Raw genomic sequence first — 17,792 nt, 5'->3', positions numbered from 1 at the left:
GTGAAAAACCCAAAATGCAGTACTTGTAGTGGATGTACCGGTGGTCACAGTGAGACATCTAACTCAGGTCAGTCACACAGAAGAGGGGGCGTCTGCTGGTGGGTCTCGAGGCACGGGTTCAAGTGAAGCTCTGAGAGAGTCAGTCTCTGTTTGTATCGAGGGTCATGGACAGAGGAACCTAACTAGGTGAAATATTAATCCAGCTGTTTTTAAGAGTGCAAGCGAAAAGTGAATGATAAGTGGAGACCGTTGGCCCAGAAGAACTGACAGATTGAGGCAAATTCTGAAAGAGGGCAAAGTACCCCCAACTGTTATTAAAGCTTCGAGTCAATCTAAGCAAAGTTATACTGATGAGGATGATGGACCAACAATGAGAAAGTCGAAAAGAACTAAAGTACCAAATCTAAGATACGATGCACCTGAATGGACTTATTAAGCAGCAACCATTGACTGAGAGAAGGCAAATTAGGCTTTTTGCTTCCAAGATTCAAGCTCACAAAAACCACTGTGAGAGACTGTCATAATAAAGGGGCATTATGAAAGCCGAAAATGAAAAAAAGATCTGTAAGAATTTGAAGAGATGAACATACATTGAAATAAGCCAGAATCCTGAACCCTTGAACTGTAACAGTAAGAATAAGCTAAAAAGAAACTCACCTATGAGCTCAATAATAAACATTTGCTGCAAATTTACGCTATATGAAGCATTTGCTACAAATTTAATAGAAACATGAGTTCCGTCTCTAGAGAAGTGAGAGATCCAAATTTGGTATCTTTAAAACTTAAACACATATGTGTTTGCTTGCTAGCTGCTTTCTCTAAAGTGAAGCTTGATATTAACCCTGCTTCTGTTACTAAACTGTTGTTGGAATAGAAGAATATTGGAATTGTATCTAACGACTCAACTGATAAAACTCTACAGCAAGACCAATTTATTCATGATTTCTCTCTAAATGTTTTTACTAAACTTTTGTATGAGTATGTGGACACAATGAATGCTTGAGATTGTTCTGTATGCATGAAACTACCTACCTTGGTTTCAGAGGGGGTGACCTACCATCAACTGCCTCTTACTTATGGAATGTTTTCTAATGTAATAACCAGATTGTTTTATTGCAAAGGGCAATTTTAATATTATTTCTGTAAGGGTTCACCAGGCCTATTCTGCAGGAGCGCCAGGAATACGATGAGAAGTCCTCAACCTTCCGCTACGACCTTCTGCCTTAATCAGACACTGGAGAGCAAAAGGTGCATAGGGGAAAGAATGGAAACAAAACAAGGAAAGAAGGGGATGGGATCTTGTCTTTCTGCGCCTCTCCTCAACTAGCTGGATGCACTCGGATACTGTAAAGGAAACTATGTTATATGCCTTGCAACAAGATTTATACTGGCAGAGCAATGTCTTTCTGTCTCAACAAAATCACCTATTCTCCTGTGTAACTATTTCTCTCTTGATGTGGGGGAAGCAGGAGCCATGGAATCTATAGTCTGTAAAAGGTAATGCAAACACATTCAGTAAACAACAACCTAATAACTACAGGAATAAGAATGCAGGTAATGCTATCTTACCAATCTTTACTCTGACAGGGAATAGGGATCGTATGTCGGGAGAGACAGATGGTCCTTAATTGTGGAGAATAATAGGCCTGAAAACATACATAAGACAATCTTAGTCACAAAGCAAATATCCAAATAGCATTATAATAAATCACTGTTGCGCAGCGCGCTGTTACCGGGACCCAGGAGAGCGTGGTGCTGTTCTTTTGACAAGCGACCGCTGAGCCTGTAACCAGGCGAGGTCGCCCCCACACACCCCTGCTACTGCCTCGTTTGCCTTATCTTTGGTTGCCTTCGTTTTTTACTTCTGCTGTGCCCTAGTTGCCTTATCTTTGTTGCCTTCGTTTTTACTTTAGCTGTGCCCTAATCTGCCTTATCTTTTACTGCCTTCGCTTTCTACTTCAGCTGTGCCTTCGTTTTTTCCTTCGTTTTCCACAGGGCGACCCAGCCGCCGCTGAGCCGCCCTCTGACCTCCTTTCCCGGCGCTGCCTCCCTGCGGCCCTTCTCCCTCCTGCACATTCGCTGCCCCGCTCCCGCCACCCAGCTGCTCCTCCCTCCCGGCTCCTTCTTAAGGGGACCGCTCAGAGGTGCAGGGAGCGACCGCTGAGCCTGTAACCAGGCGAGGTCGCCCCCACACACCCCTGCTACTGCCTCATTTGCCTTATCTTTGGTTGCCATCGTTTTTTACTTCTGCTGTGCCCTAGTTGCCTTCGTTTTTACTTCAGCTGTGCCCTAGTCTGCCTTATCTTTTACTGCCTTCGCTTTCTACTTCAGCTGTGTCTTCGTTTTTTCCTTCGTTTTCCACAGGGCGACCCAGCCGCCGCTGAGCCGCCCTCTGACCTCCTTTCCCGCCGCTGCCTTCCTGCGGCCCCACCCCCCTCCTGCCCATTTGCCGTCCCGCTCCCGCCACCCAGCTGCTCCTCCCTCCCGGCTCCTTCTTATGACGCCCATGCACATGCGCAGCGTTGACCCGCAGCGGGTGCGCCGATTGCACGCCAAAGGCGCGCCAAAGTAAAGCCCGTCCGTGCCCGTCCGCTCCTGGACCGCGCCCAGCGCCAGGACCCCTGGCCCCCGACAATGCCTGCCCACATGACGTACTTACGACGCCGCCACCCTCATCGCACTCAAACCCGACCGAACAAGAGCCTGCCACCGAGCCACCCCAAGACGCACCCACGGACCCTTCACCTGTCAAGCCTGCAAGTTCACCTGCCTCCGGACCTGCACCACAGCCACCAAGCCAAGAACCAACAACAGCCACCTCAAGTGCTTCCTGCTCAACACCCGCTCCATCCACAGACACGCCATCGAACTTTGGAACCTTCTCGACACAACCTCACCAGACGTCGCCTTCCTCACAGAAACCTGGATGAACGCCTCCTCCGCACCCGACATCGCCATCGCCATCCCAGACGGATACAAGATCACCCGGAGAGACCGCGTCAACCAGACTGGAGAAGGCATCGCACACAAGAACACCATCCGCATCACGACCGACTCCAACGACACCTTTGCCGCCGCCGAGCACCTCCACTTCCAGATACACACCGACCCAAAGACGACCCTCAGAGGCACCCTCGTCTACAGACCCCCGGGACCACGTACACAATTCAGCGAAGACATCACGGACTTCATCAGCCCGCACGCCCTCCGCTCCACTGACTACATCCTCCTAGGGGACCTCAACTTCCACCTGGATAACGACAAGGACCGCCGACCTGCTGGACAACCTCGCAAATCTCGGACTCAAGCAACTGGTGAACACCCCCACCCACTACGCCGGCCACACGCTTGATTCCGTCTTTTCATCCAGCAAGCACATCACCTTCAGCCACTCCACCGGACTTCACTGGACCAACCACAGCTGCGTCCACTTCAGCTTCAGAAGAACCACGACCCACCACCACCCGCAACAGGTTCCTCACAGGAGCTGGAGCAGGATCACCGCTGAGCAGCTCACCACCTCCCTCAGCCAGAACAGGCCCGCCAGCACAACGGACCCCAACAAAGCAGCACGCAACTTCACGCAGTGGCTGACCGCCTGCGCCAACGACCTTGCGCCACTGAAGAACCCTCCCAGCAGACCCAGAAGCAAGAAAGCCTCCTGGTTCACCGCCAAGAAAAACTGCTGCACCCTCGAAAAAGCCTGGCTCCTCGACCAGACCACAGACAACATGACCACCCTCAAAAACCCCACCCGCAAGCACCACCAGCTTATCCGCACCACCAAGAAGAAATCACTGAAGGAACGACTGGACAACAACGCCCATGACAGCAAGGAACTCTTCAGCATCGTCAAGGAGTTCTCCAACCCCAGCTCCGGCAACAACACATCACACCTTCACAAGATCTCTGCGACTCTCTCGCCTCGTTCTACCACCGCAAGATCGCCGACATCCACAACAGCTTTAGCGCACCATCCATGCACCCAACCGTCGAACCAACGCCCCCCACCGCCACTCTCCGCACCTGGACCACGGTGACCACCGAAGACACAGCCCGCACAATGAACACCATCCACTCCGGATCTCCAATCGACCCCTGCCCACACCACGTCTTCAACAAGGCTGACTCCATCATCGCACCCCAACTCCGGGACATCATCAACACCTCCTTCAACACCGCCACCTTCCCGGAGAGCTGGAAGCATGCCGAGCTTAACGCCCTACTGAAGAAACCAACAGCGGACCCCACCGACCTCAAGAACTTCCGCCCCATCTCGCTCCTCCCCTTTCCTGCCAAAGTCATCGAAAAGACTGTCAACAGACCGCTTGCAGCCTTCCTCGAGACGAACGGATCCCTCGACCCCTCGCAGTCCGGTTTCCGAGCCAACCACAGCACCGAGACCGCCCTCATCGCAGCCACCAACGACATCCGAGCCCTGCTCAACAAGGGGGAAACAGCGACCCTCATCCTCTGGAACTCTCTGCAGCATTCAACACTGTCTCCCACCGCACCCTAGTCCAACACCTCAGCAAAATCGGTATCCAAGAGAAGGCACTGGAGTGGATCATCTCATTCCTCGCCGGAAGAACACAGAACACCTCCCCCCATTTCGATCCGAGGCCACCGAAGTCATCTGCGGCGTTCCGCAAGGATCATCACTCAGCCCCACCCTCTTCAACGTCTACATGAGACCTCTTGCAGCCATCGCACGCCAACACAACCTCAACATCATCTCCTACGCCGACGACACCCAACTGATCCTCTACCTCACCAGAGACCCCGCCACCGCCAGAACGAGCCTACACGAAGGGATGAAATACGTAGCCGAGTGGATGAAGAACAGCCGCCTGAAACTGAACTCAGACAAGATGGAAGTCCTCGTCCTGGGACCATCGCCCTCCATCTGGGACGACTCCTGGTGGCCCCCCACCCTGGGCACCACTCCCAAGCCAACAGACCATGCACGCAACCTGGGCTTCATCCTGGACTCCTCCCTCTCAATGACCAGACAAGTCAACGCCGTCTCCTCATCATGCTTCAACACCCTACGCATGCTCCGCAAGATCTTCCGATGGATCCCGACCGAAACCAGGAAGACGGTCACCCAGGCACTCGTCACCAGCTGACTGGACTACGGTAACACCCTCTAATGCTTGAGTTTCGGCCCTGGACCAGGGTTCAATTCCCCGCCTCGGCGGGTCTTGGGCTCAATAATCCCACGGACTCGATAATTCTCGCTCCGGTGCCTTCTCAATTCACGGGTTCACACTCTGCGACTCTGGGCAATAGCTTGCTTAATCTCCACATCGGCCCTTCGCGGCGGGATGCCTGGCTTTCACCTTGTGGATACCCTTCCAGGGTTATCTCACAGGGGAATACCAGGACGGGTTCCCTAAGCAAGCGCGGAGATGCCCCAGGGTAAGTCCTGCGCTATATAAGTTTCATACATTTACATTAACCACAGCCAAGCTACAGAAAAGACTCCAACGCATCCAGAACGCCTCCGCCCGACTCATCCTGGACATCCCCCGACGCAGCCACATCTCCGGCCACCTGAGGAACCTACACTGGCTCCCCGTTAACAAGAGGATCACATTCAGGCTCCTCACCCACGCACACAAGTCTCTCCACGACCTGGGCCCCAAGTACCTCAACGACTGCCTGACCTTCTACACGCCCACCCGCCAGCTACGTTCCACAAGCCTCGCCCTCGCCGCCGTACCACGCATCCGAAGAGCCACCGCCGGAGGTAGATCCTTCTCCTACCTGGCGGCCAAGACATGGAACTCCCTCCCCATCCATCTTTAGCTGACCCAGGACCATCTCGCCTTCAGGAGACAACTCAAGACCTGGCTGTTCGAGCAATAGCGTACCCCTTCCCCCAAGCGTCTTGAGACCATTCCGGGTGAGTAGTGCGCTATACAAATGTTATGATTGATTGATTGATTGAATGCTGGTGAAGAAAAGACGGTTCCAAACTAATAAGGGGTTAGGTAAACTGGTTACAAAATGGAGAAGAGGACAAAAGGATAGGTTGCTGTACAGGAGGAGGGAATTTGAAGTCCCAAGACCCTCAAGGTCTCTTCGCTGGCGGAACGGGCAAGGCTGCGGCCGGCCGGCGGGAGTAGCTCTGGCCGACGGGCGGAACATCACACTCGGCCATCCTATCAAGCAACCAAGAACCACGAAGGTGAGGATCCCAGTATCCCTGTGGAGGGAAATCATGAACACAGTCAGTGGCACCAAATGCCGGTCAACGTGCCGTGTCTCCAGACGCTGAGCAACTCTAATGGCTGAGTATTTTCCCAGGACGAGTCGGCACAGCGAGGGGTAAGAGCTGGAATGAGCGTCTTAACTGCAGACGCTAAACACACAGTTCTGAATAGAAACAAAAGGACGGAAACGATAAGTTCTGAGTAGAAACAAAGGACTGAGGAATCCGAAAACAGAGGTCCGTCGGGAGGCTGTCACAAAAACGCGAAGCACAGTCTTAGCCGGGAGTCAGGCTTTTGTTGTCTGCCTGACGTCCGCGCACATGTGCAATGGGATGCCACCATCTTGGTTAGGAATCCGAGAATCATGACAATTACTCAAAATATGATTTAGTATTCTCAGAAGTACCAATTACGAAAAATATGAACAATTGTACCAGATACACAAACTGCTGAAATTATGGGTGAATGTTTCAAACCAACACAAAGTATAGGTACAGTTTATGCACCCAGACATAATTTAACCTGCTTTTTATATATTGTTGAGAAAGATTTTATCAATTCAGTTGAAGACTGAAGGGAAATGAAGAAAAAAAGGCTGAAACTCAATCAAAAATTCTACCTTGGGCATACCAGGAGGGTAAAATGTAAAAAGATGATGCACGATCTGCAATGGCTCTGGATTAGCAACGTAAATGGAATATATGCATACTAAGACGCAGAACTGAATTTAACAAAACATTTGTTGGTTTCAGTGAATGTAATTACACCTTCTAAATTGTGGGAGGGTGGGTCTTGTACCTTGGAGGAGTGGATCCTGTATTTCCAGGAGTATATTATCTGGCTACCAAAACATTGGTAGGGATGCTGCTATAGGGGAATAGTGTTTGCAAAAATGTATCATGTGGGACAAAGAGAGGGAGCCAATGAATTTAAGCACACACACTTAAGAAGAGGAGGGAGTGTTGCCGAAATAATTAGGGATATTTTTGGTGCAATAATACCATCAGTTGGAGCAATTCTAAATTCTCACAAAATTTGAAAATATTTTACTGTGGTTGATGGTTTATCAACGGATACAGCAGGAGGATTCCTTGTTATAGATACTGAAATGGGTGCTATTAGATCTATGGTGTTACAAAACAGGCTTGCGTTAGATGTCCTACTTGCAAAAGAGGGTGGAGTCTGTCGAGTGCTGAAAGTTCAACAGTGTTGTACTTATATCCCTGACAAAAGTAAAGATTTGCTGGGATATATGCGCAACATTGCCCATTTAGGAAAAGATTTGGATGAACTTAAAGCTGATGGAACTTGGGAATCAATTGGGAAGGGATTTACTTCTATGGGAAAATGGTTTGCAACATTGGGAAATAGTTTAATGGGGAAAATACAGACACCAATACTAACTATTGCTATTTGCATACTAATAATAATAATGTTTATCAGATTTTATAAACACATGAAAACAGTGAAAGAAACTAGAGGTTTAAAGATAAAGAAATCAGACATTGAACTAGAGGAGAGGCAATGTAGTTGCTATGATGAATTGACAGCTTTAGAACAATCTAGGCTAAAACGTATGAAGACATCAGCACTATAAACATGACATCAGATAAGAAAGGATAAGAGGGTGATGCCTTGATTCACCATCAATGGGGGGATTGATAGAGCAGAGGTTTTTCTTCTCACTAATTGAAGGCATTTTACAAATAAAAACGATTTGTGACACAACATTACATGAACAATCAAAACGTGTGTTAAGCTCCACGTTTCTAGAAATGAAAAAAACTTAGTTATGATCTAGATACTGCATCATAAAAGTATGCAGAACATTAGTTGAGTTCATGTTACATCCTATATTTACTGACCAGATGTGAATTTTAACAACTTAATGACATGCACTATTGTTATTAGATAATGTGATAATAGTGGTAACTAAGAATTCATATGTGGGAATTGAACTTTAACATATTGCAGATAAATAGTACATTAAAATGTGTAACGTGCACTAAAAATGACAAAAGAAAAGTAAGTACTACAAAAGTTTTAGCTAAAATTGTATTTTGTGAACCTTTCCTTTGATGTGCTTAAATAAAATATGTGCAAAGAAAAAACTCATATAATTTATAGATAAGAGGCAGTGATATTTAAAACAAGCATTTACAATGCAATGGTTTCGCCTTTGGAAAAGTTAGAGCTATTGGCATTGCTCAATTAAAGTTGATATGTTTTTCATTAATTAAAGGTTTGTTATAAGGGTATTTTTTTCACCTGGGGCCCTCTATTATCACAACAGATGATGTCATCAGGAGGTAAACATCAGAGGCCTACCTAGTTACCAGACTCAAAACGTCTTCTGACACACACACCTATTTGTGATAATGACAATTGAAAAGGCAGGTGCATAATTAACCGTAAACAAAACACAAGAACGGCCAGGTGGCAACCTGAATTGTTTCCACGCCATCTTGTGCTCTTATTCCTGTCCCTTTGTTGAGAACCTGGTGATGCAATGCCAACGCAATCTAATGGCCTACCCACTTCACCTGAGCCGGTGCTCAACAGCACATGAATGAAAGCTCTGCAGTGGCAAGTCCCCAGCTCCTTGCAATGCTGTTGAGAAGTAATGATCCGAGGCCTGCAATTATGCACACTTGTTATTACTTAGACATGCAACAGTCTTTATTAAAGACCAGAAACAGAAAATACTTCCCATTGTCAACGGTGTGTTGTACCTACAGAGGTCTGGCTTGGAGACAGGTGTCCCCCAACCTGCATGACCGGTTTATCATTTACACCTTTTGCCTCTCTTGAGGTGTTATTGCATTTGGGTAATGGCAGTAACGTGATTGTCTCTAATTTTGCCTTGAGGCGTACATTTCTAAGGAGCATTGGAAGAATGTGGCAGTTCATAAAATCAGGCAAATTTATGGGAGCTTTTGGCAACGCCCAATGGCGATTGTTCAACTTCCTGACCACAATACAGAAGAAACAGCGCAGCAGGTACCAGCTCTTATATAAGCGTCTTCCCTAGCATTACAGAGCACAGTGGTGTAGTTGCGCCTCCGGCAGCGGGAAATCCTCACCGTTCGCCTGGTGCCTTTCCCCTCACGGCGGCGTCAGGCTCTGTTTATGCCCCCAGGAACGCTTGGCGCTCGTTGCTCTTGTGGCGCCTACGGGCGCGGGATGCTGTGCCACGCCCTCTCCGGGGCTTCTGGGAGCGGTAGTCCGCTCGTCGATGTAGTTGCACCCCCGGCCGCGGGAAATCCTCAGCGTTCGCCTGGTGCCGTTCCCCTCACGGCGGCGTCAGGCTCTGTTTATGCCGGTCAACAGTTACAGAGCCCCCAAGTTTATCGGGTCCATGCATTATAACAGTTCATCCACTCCAAGTTTTTAACTTGCATTCTGGGACTTGCAGTTTTGCATATCCCATTACAAATCCCAGGTTGTAACTTCCAGAATGCAAAATAAAATACAAAAAAAAGCTTGAGAGAATCAGATTTTCAAGCATGATTTGGGGAAAGTCAAAATCTCTTTCAAGAAGGTTGTAAGGGAATAAACTAGCATTAAAAATTAATTTCCGGGACAATATTGCTATAAATACATATATGTAACAGCACAGTCATTCATTCCCTCCATTGCTCTTTACTCTTCGCATTCCTTCCTTCCTATACATCCCACCAGCAATTTCACAACTTATTTCTGAACTTGAAATGAAAGGTGAATTTAGGGACACATTCACAAAGAGTGTAATAAGGGTATGTACCGACAGTGTTATGATGAATCAATTTCACTGTCTGCCTCTTAGCATTCAAGTTCATGTGCAATTATTGACTCAACGTGACTAGAACAAAAAGCAAATACAAGTAAAACCCAAAAAAATCCTAAAGTACCAAAATCTGCAAGTTAGTCCTCACTTTAGGAGGAAGACTTGTAAAAGGTGCTATTTATAACATCTGATAAATAACAAACGCCAAAGCATCATTATTTGGGACGTGAGATGAATATCGTTCCATAATCCAGCCCATTGGTAACGAGGGCCTAAGTGTGCATACCTAATTGTGATCAAACATAGTGTAATACTTCATATGGGTCGCATCTGGTGTTACACCTGATTTTTATTTAATTTTGTAATGCAGCATGGGCGCAGTATCAATAAAAAAATTTAGTTTTTACCCAAGGCACATGTTTTTGGGCCACTGGCAATGGTGAGTGTGTAAACATAAGGAAAGAGACAGTAAGGCCTGACCAAAGAACAAAATTGCAAAATAGCACATGCACTTGCTGGTACCTAGAGCTGGACTTAAGTTAATGTTACATGGTGGTGTGTTTAATGCTAAGTTACTGCATCTCATGTTATATTTTATTATTGTTTGTAATCTTGCACTTTGAAGTTGACACTGCATGGTAAAAAATAAATGCAAATGTCCCTGTGTTGTCGCCCTTTCATCTTCACTACCATCTCTCTCCTTCTCGTGCTCCACCCAGCATGTTCTTTGTGCTTGTTGTCAATGTTGTGAGTGAAATGATTGCTCTCAGGGGCCTGCCAGAGGTGACCTAGAGCTGCCCTATGGCCTGAAGTCTGAAGAAGCTGCTTGGCTGCGCTACTCTCAGCATTCCAAGGCATTGCCAGCCAAAGCAAGGTAAGCTAGTCTCATTGCCGGCGCACCAGTAGGGGCAGCAAATACCATTACCATTCCACAAGGAGCTACAAAGACAGTGTTTTAGAGAGAGGTATAGGAGACTATGGCACCGATATGGTTAGGTTTGTATACTGATTAATATCCACAAGAGAAATGCGTGCTAATTGAATTTATAGCACAACGTGAAAAAGGCCAACGTATCCCCATGAAAGTGCTGAATTAGAGGAGTTGTGAATGAATGAACACAGACAGTGCCAAGGTCTGCGCTGCCACTATCGGAGAGTATCTGAACTGTAAACTGTAGGCAAAATGTCAAATGGCCGCGTTTGTCACTGAGGAACAAAGAGATGTGTTTCAACACCAGCCTTATCTTATCTACCAGATATGAGCTGCGGGGACTGGCTCTTAACTCCTAATGCATACAAGAGTTCACATAAAGGAAGTGATACTCACTACAGCGCAGATCCAAAGTGCATCCTCCACCGCCACCAGGGGCGCCTAATAAACACGCTTTCAAGTGTTTGCAGGCTCTGGAGACAGGAACAATCGATCGATCCTTTTGTTTTCTGCTGTTTTATAGCGCTTTACACAGCACCAGTTATGTTACACAGGGATACATTCATTTTTTGTTAGGCAGATAAAGTGATTTGCCCAGGAACATAGGCTGTTGAGCCGAGACTCGAACCTGGTTCTCCAGTTACAAGGTCGGCAGCTCTGACAGTTACGCCACATCCTCTCCTCTGCCTGTCAGGCGCAGGTGACTTGCAGCCTAGGTGACCGCATGGGGGTTTGACAGTAGGAGCGAATTGACCACTTCTACCCCGTTTTGGTCTGATAAAACTCTAGAAAAGACTGGCTGCCCACCCTTCTCTTTAACCAGAAAACCCTCTAGAAAAGACACCTCACCATTGCCTTTCACCTGACACCTCTCCTACGGGCATCATCACCACGAGGCCTGCATCTCTCAGTCCCGCAGCTGCGCACATCTGTCATGGGCAGTCGGTGCGCCATCAGTCTAAGATGGCGCCCCCCACACCCTTCAGCCTGCCTCAGACGCTCATCGCCCTGAGACATTTCTTCGCAGACATGTCTGCCGTGGGGCCGCCCTTTGCCCCCGAGAAACATCCAAGGCTACAGGGGCCGCTCAGCGCGCCTTAACTACAAACAAACAGCGGAAGCGCTCACAAAGTGCTCGACAAATACCTTCTAAGGAACCGTGCATTAAGCAAGTGCAGTGCACAAAACGACAATGGCCTCCGGGGAGTGGAGGAATGTTCTCACAAACACCAAAGGCGGGCCGCTTTGCTCACTCACGGTGACAGATTGAAGAGGTGCTTAAAAAAAACAGAAATGGTCGGGTCGCCGTAAAAATAAACAAGTCAGGTCCCAGGCCGTGCTGTGATTGGCTGACGTCACGGGGGTGTCCCGGGCCGGCAGCCAATCACAGCGCGGCCCGGGAATGACGTCACGGGGGTGTCCCGGGCCGGCAGCCAATCACAGCGCGGCCCAGAACAAAGGGGCGGGGCTTAAAAAAGCACCAGAAACGCCCCCGAATCGCGTTTTCAAGAGAAAGCGCGATTGACAGCCTCTGTCTCCCAATGGCTAGCCTCCATTTATGGAGCTAGCCAATGAGAGGCAGAGGCGGTGCCGACATCCCTACTGAAAACAAAAGTTTTCGAACTGGGAGGGGCACTGACGAGCCCCTCGCCAGGTCGAAACCTAAAAATGTATGAGTACCCTATACCTACATGAATTACCTACAATTTGATTGAAATGTTTATTAAATGCATTTAGTTGAAAGATTAAGACTCCATGCTATGCAGTGCGAGATTCATGTTTTAGCATAATTTCACTGTGCACAAGTTGTATTTCAATAAGGCCTCAAATCCTGCTTCTTTTTCTATTATGAACTTATGAGTAATTTGAAGCCTATGAGAACTTTGCGTAAAGTTGCCACTTGTATTCTATCAATGATTCCTTTGACATTTGTCGACCAGTCTGACTGAACTGGAAACAAAAACAGATACATGCTGGAACAGATGCTTGAGAACTAGTAGACAAAAGATGAAAGCATAACCCATCTATTTACTGAGTGTCACAATGTTCCTATGACTAAACCGATATAGATTCTAAGGAAATTACACATTATGGATTACTTAATTCTTCCAGATTTGTATGATTTTTACCTACTACATCGTCTCATATTATCATAGACAACAAATAGGACAGAGTGGTGTGACAAACTTGGTGAAGTCAAGGGATGTCTCCCTCAAAAGAATGAAGTATAATTGCTCAGATTTTAGAGCTGATGGAGAGAGACATGCTCACCTATATTGAGGCACAGAAACTGACATTTTGGACGTTCAAAAACAATGTGAAATGTAACGTAAATCCTGTGATCTGCTGCCGGCTCTTGTGCTAGAGTAGTGGAACCTTTTCGACAGAAAGGGTTTGATTAATACAGCTGTGACTTCTAACGTTACAACAAATGGACAGAGACAGACTCCCTTTATTTAATTAACTGGAACTGGTCATTTGGAACAAACTGAAATGTCTTAAGGGTTGGTATGAGGCTCAATCTATTGATACTAAATTCATTAGCAAATCAATCTCCCTTGGCTGAGGAAGATGAGGATGATCAATCTCCATATCGTTGGATCTCGCAGAGTTTTTTTAATGCTTATTAAACTTTAATAAGCTTCATTTAGAATTGTATGTTCTTCACTTAAAATAATTTTGAAATACTAAAATTTTGAGATTTAAACTAAACTCTAAGGATTCCGACTCATTATTTGTTTGTGACAAAATGTATTTGTCTAGTGTTCATTGCTTGTGGGTTTCCTGAGTGAGATAAGTACAAAATCATGGGTAGAAATGATCTTAGTCCTAGTCCTCATTTCATAATTGCCTATCTGCTGAGCATTCCATTCCCTTTCAGCACAGAACAAGATCCATTGGAGGACTAAGGAGGTTTTGTAGGTAGCACAGAGAACAAGCATTTGCAATGCAATAGGTCTCCCATTTACGAGAGTTTAAGCTATTGGCATTGTAAATGACAATGTGTTTTATTTATGTTTCAAAAACAAAAAAATAAATAAAAGCATTTTCATTTACAATACCAATTTCTCAAAATCGTGAAAATGCGAGACCTATTGCATTGCAAATGCTTGTTGTAAGGTGCCTGGCAACCTATTTCTGGTAGCTTGCACACGCCTTGTGTAACTTAATAGAGTCTCCCAAATTGGCACATTGTAATTAGATATGCCTTTAAGCTTTCACATATCCCAGAAATGTAGCGCTTCCAGAGCTTCTTGCATTGTACTCCGTCAGCTGTGTGATATTTCTTGCTTTGCACAGCTCATGGCACCAAGATTACACATAACAAGCTGACTGCCTCTTTGTACCTTAATGGTATTTATACAATGTCCACAAATCTTCCAGGAAGCAATGCACTTTTATCAATGTATTTTGGGGGTCTTGGGACATGCAAGTTATATTTTGCTACTTCATGAAAATGGCATATACTACTATTTGCTTAAACAAACATTTTCAACTGTAAAATAAATTACAATTATTAGTCATTTGTGTCCCAGAGATTAGGGCCATATTTTATGAGGTTTTAGGGTCATAAATACATATTTCTGGGAGATTTTGGACATGTGCATTTCATAGAGATTTTGGAGAATTTATTAAGTTATTGAAGTTTGCCATGGCTATGGTCTGTAGGTGTACAAGAGTGTAAAGGAGGCAGGCTGGCACAAAATGAAATGCAATAGCTGAAGTGGTGTGTTTCCAAATAATCTGGTAAAACCAAGGTTGCCAAACTCCCCTGTTGGGGAGGGGCAGGGCCTGTAGTGGTTAGCTTCCTGAGTCATAAGACGTGCCCATTGACTTACTATGACATCATGGGAAGAGACTTTATTGGAAACGTCACGGAGGTGGTGCCCTGAAAGTCACTGGACTGATGGAAGAGGCGGGGTTAAAGCTTTGGCCACAACTTCCAAAATCTGCTGGTATTTATCGAAGAAAGTATGAAGTACTGAGGCATGCAAGATACAAGCGCAAATCAATAGATATATGATAGAAATAAAACAACATTCATACAAAGATTAAATGACGCACAGTGAGGTAAACGTTTGCAAAGGGTCACACATTTGGCAAAATGAGAAAGCAGCGATTTACATTTAAACCTAGGTTTTTCACTCTGTCTGCAACACAGCAAGAATGCTTATTCTGCTTCTAGTTTCACAGATAAAAGTAAAACTTTGTTGGAGAACTAGGAGAACACGATCAATAGGATATAAGTCCTAAAATAAATGTGTTGGGTACTATTTGGAATGTGCAGTGACATCATCAAAAGTGATGTTTTAAGAAGAAGCACCTCAGCCCTTATAACCCACGTGGCTTTAATTGAAATGAGTCTGCTTTTTTGGTCTCCCCTGCGACAACTCATGTGCAGTGGCTTGCAAAGACAGTATGTTAACCTAAAAGGGGCTCAGAGCCTGCCCATTGCTCACTTCATTGTCACTCAATTTCAATTTTTTTTTATTACTTTATTCGGTTAATCAACAATAACCATAAAAGTATACAACATGAAAGTTCATTTACAATGAAGTATCACACATAGTTCATCATAAAGAGGCAATTTACGCTTAAAAAACAATTACAATCCATCATACAAATTGATTTCCGTAATATAAAAACTTTTTTTTTAAATTCTAAAATAGTTGCAACCGTTAATATTGTGTCCAATCTCTGCAATTCTAAAAACGCTGGGCGGCATCTATTTACATTCATTTCCTTTAAGATTGGGATAATAAGTTTCCTACACGGTAATGTATAGAATTTGCAGAAAAAAAATATGAATGTCCGATTGGGCTGAAGAATCATCACATGGGCACATAGTTAAATCATGGGACCAACAATTGTCAGTCATTTCCTTTCTTCTCATTTCTCAGTACTTGCCAGGTTTACTTAGTCTTTGTGCATGTGTCCATTCCGTTGAGCACTGACCAAGTACTGCTTCCTTTCAGCACCCTGTGTCCTTCCACTGCTCAAGCGCCTTTGGAGGTACTTTTTTTTGGCTGCAGCACTCTATAAGAGTGCATCCCTTTGCAGGCTGTCTCTTCCCAAACCACATCCCTATCACATGCTATATTTGCCACATAATTCATCATCTGCAGATTTTAACACAAAAATATATTTTTTTTTCAGCTCAAACATATCAAAAGTTACAAAGAATGTGGCAACGACATGTTAGCACGAAGTGGAAGACCCTTTGCAAGAGTTCACTGGTCATCTTTCAGTTGCTTATTTCTGTATTTGGTGGTTAAAAAAGCACTAATGAGATTAAATATCTTCCCAGACAGAATTACATGTGTAACAAGCTTCCTAGCGCTACGCACATAGCTCCGTACTATAGTGCAAAAGTGTATTCATGATGTCTAGCGTATGGTTGGTGCCCTTCCAGTACAACACACTATACTGAGACCACCTTGAAAACCTTTCCCACATTGTTCGTGTGCTGTACAGTGCAGCACACATACAAAGTTTGAGAAGTTTGTGGAAAAAAAGTTCTCTTACTTTGCACCTGCCTCCAGGAGGCATAATTTTTTGGCGCAGAGCCCTGTCTACATTTGCTCGTAGATAGGGAGTGTGTCAAAAACCAAGGGTGGCAGCTTGGGAATTCCCATATACCACCCATGGGACACCACCTTTATGCGAAGTAGTAGAAAGCTCTATTTGACACTTTTAGACACCTTTCCAGCGGTGGAAAGGAAATAGTTTATCAAGCCTTTGACTTGGTTTGTGTAACTTTTAGAGACCTTGAATTGGTGCAAAGCTTTGATAAAGTCTAACCCAGAGCGCCCACAAAACTCCTCAGAGTATGCCTGGTCCTTTAGTATCCCCATTATACAGACATCTTGCACCCCCTCCATATTTTACGACATGACACAGCACTTTAAACCAACTTCGAGCTTTACGTTCCTCTCAACTTCATTCTCGTGTTTGTATAGGCTCCAGGCTATGTAACGCAGGCTTAGATTGTGCTCTAAACAGAAACACAATGAGTTATGGGAACGATGACCAGATGGGGCACATTTTAGTAATAATACAATATTTTATGCTGAACTTCTTACATCTCTTTTATAGTTTCTTAGTCCTACAAATCATAGTTACTATTAAAAAATCTAAAAGCATTTATAGTTACTATTAACCAATTTACTTGCACGTATAGTTACTATTGACTAATTTACTTGCACTTATAGTTACTATTAACCAATGTGCACTTAATTAATTGACCCCGGAAGGATGGGGGACTTGGGTTGGACAGCTGGCCCCGCATGCCCACCAAATCACTGCATGTGTCAGTGACGTGTGTTAACTCGCTGAGTCGTGTTGCTGGCACAGCACAAACACTGATGAGTGTGGGTTGCTATGCAACAATGTGAGCGAACATTGGCCGATGCAAGAAAAGCATGTAATAGAACCGACTAGTGCAAACAGTCAGGATTTATCTAGTCACTTGGTGCAACCGTAGGTGTGCAAGAGGCGGCATTTCAAATGTTACGCACCAGCTGTTCAGCGTAGCTGTTGGTGCAAAACCGACCTACACATTTGTCGGGCACTAGCATGCTTGATTTACATTAATGCACAAGGATTCACAGATTGAAAAAGAAAAGTATTCAAAACTATCTACTTATGCAAGAACACGTGCCTGTTCCTTCAGACACAGATCTTGAGTGCGGTGGTAAGGAAAAAGGAGGGGGCGGATTGAAGGCTTCTGAAACTCAACAGAACAAGCTGGCTCCGTGGAGCGACGAGGGGGAGGGAGACTGAAGGCGCGTGATGTGCGCGCTGCCAGCCTCCGTGGACAGGAGATGTGCACGGGTACGGAGTGCACATTTCCTGTCCGTACGCGTGCACATCTGTC

Source organism: Lissotriton vulgaris, chromosome 8, assembly GCF_964263255.1.
Source record: "Lissotriton vulgaris chromosome 8, aLisVul1.2, whole genome shotgun sequence".
Taxonomy (NCBI): Eukaryota; Metazoa; Chordata; class Amphibia; order Caudata; family Salamandridae; genus Lissotriton; species Lissotriton vulgaris.
Note: the sequence above shows the minus strand (reverse complement) of the source record.